This window comes from Fragaria vesca, linkage group LG7, assembly GCF_000184155.1.
Source record: "Fragaria vesca subsp. vesca linkage group LG7, FraVesHawaii_1.0, whole genome shotgun sequence".
NCBI lineage: Eukaryota > Viridiplantae > Streptophyta > Magnoliopsida > Rosales > Rosaceae > Fragaria > Fragaria vesca.
The window spans coordinates 13,066,260-13,068,770 of NC_020497.1; positions in this window are offsets into that span (position 1 = coordinate 13,066,260).

The window sequence follows — 2,511 nt, forward strand, 5'->3', positions numbered from 1 at the left end:
AGAGAGAGAGAGAGAGAGAGAGAGAGAGAGAGGAGGAGGAGGAAGAAATATATCATTCATTCTCATTAGGTTCATTTATATAGAAGTATGGTTTACATCACAAGGACATAAGTAACGAGTAATTACGTGAACATCCACATATATATAATATTTACAACACTCCCCCTTAGTCCTCCTTAGTTGTCTACCAATGAATGATATGGTGTTGGACGCGCTTATTGTTGTCTTGTTAAAATCTTTGCCAGTTCATAAAAACCATGTGGGATAAAAATAACCCTAGTCGAAGGAGAAAAAGAGTGCAACGCGTATATGTCCTAGGTATCATAATCTTGAATGCTCCCCTTGATGATAATCTCTATTTGATTGATTGATGTAAGCTATATATCATGTATTTCCATGTATAATAGATATGACGTGTCCATCATAAAAATGAGATAATTTGAGTTTTGTATGAAGGGAACTCATCATGAATATTTGATTCTGCAAAGGTTAGGGTAATATCAGCAAAACTATAATATTATAAATAAATCTTATCTCACAAGATAAGAGACCAATTTTTTTTTAAGACATTGATTAGCTAAAGAATAAATATATAAAGGAATACAAATATTCTAACCATCGATATGGCACACTTAGCCATAAGTATCAATATGTAAAATTGATAATCTCGCATAAGCTCAATAGGAGCTCTAATTAGGATATGTTGCAACATTTTGATTCAATCGATTTCTTAGTCTTGCCTTGCATAATACTCGAGGCAATAAGTCATTTTGTCTTTGATAGAATTGAGTATGCGAGTTTAGACTGCTTGATTCCATGAGTGAGCTTCATGCTCTAGTAATCATTCATGGACTTGCCTTTGGCAATATCAATCCTCTTAGAATTTGGTTCAGTAATTTCTTTATAATGACACATAAAATATGGAGATGTGCATTTAGCAATGTGCCTTTAACAACATCTTCATAATAAAACAAGACATTTTTGCCATAATCCACTCGTCCATATAACATTTATATGTAACACTGCACTTGTAGAAAAAATTGTTGTTTGAAGAAGAATAATAGCCCCTGTCTCTAATCTCTATAGAGAGAAATTGTGTCATAGTGATTTCATTTCACTAAAATGTCACCCCTATGTAATTTAGGGATTGTAAAATCTAAGTATTTCATCACATTTTCAATTAACAATTTCATATGAATTGCCTCTTTTTAATTTGGCCAATAGTAAAGTTTGTCGACATAACAAAACGTGGAACAATATACAACCCTTGAAAAAATTAATAGCTACTATTAATAAGATGTATCCTCAATTTTCGATCCCACACATTCATATATGCATGCATAAGCTATAATAAGCTTTTAATTATGTTGAGTACTCAACCCTCTATAGGGCGAATATTTGTCTCTTTAAAGACAACTTATTTGAGAATATGGATATTTGAATAACCTCAGGAAGAGCGTTATAGGGTTTGTATAATCTTCCCTTACGGGGAGCTTATTACATTAGACATAGTGGATGTATTCCACAACATAAATTCAAGCCGTTATTTTAGTCTTTTCTTCCCCTAATGGCCGAAAGACTATAATTTTGATCATACGCATATATGCATTTCAAAAAAATATTTATTTACCAATTGGTAGGTGGTGAGCCCAAACCAAAGTTTTAGATCAAAATATGTATTGTAAACTTGTCACTTTCTCAATTAATTGATTGAGATTTTTCTCAAAAATAAAAAGGGATGATCGGTGGAAAAGTAGCTCATCACTAATTTTCGAATAAATTATTCTTCCCCTGATGACGAAGATTGTATCACTAAAAGTGACAACCCACAAAATATGCGGTTATATTCCCTTGTATTGTACAACATTATAAAGTTATAGATGAGTCTAAGTGACATTATAAATAGAAATTTACAAATAATTGTCATGCCAAAATAATATATCTGGCTATTTATATGGAACACATGGTTTATGTATACAGTAGTATACTATGGTTGATTAATACAACATAATCATGTGGAATTTATCTTCACCAATATACGCAACAGTACGTATTTCATATTGGTAACATAATATGAGCTCAATTAGAACCTGCTATCAAGGTCAGTAACTCTTGATGAGATGATTGTTACCGTTTAGCGTAAATTGCAAAAAGTATATGTAATTCAACATGTCCATGTCCATGTTTATAATTGGACTGTATGTAAAATATATATTTTGTCATTATTTGGGATCATGAAAATCCATAGTCCAAGCCTTAAAATGACAAGGTCTTTGATCCAATTTACTTGACAGAATAATATACTCGAATTTCGAGTTTCAGACAGTTGTCCTTACCATGAAGGATCATAGCCTCATCAAATTTCATATTTTACCCAAGTAATGAGTCATAATTGGTGGGATGGTTGTGTACGTAACCCAACCCAAATGATAGAGCAACAACTTTGCAATCAACGCTTTTAGCGTAATTATCTAAAAATATTCCACATTATATGATCTTTGTGGTCTCAAT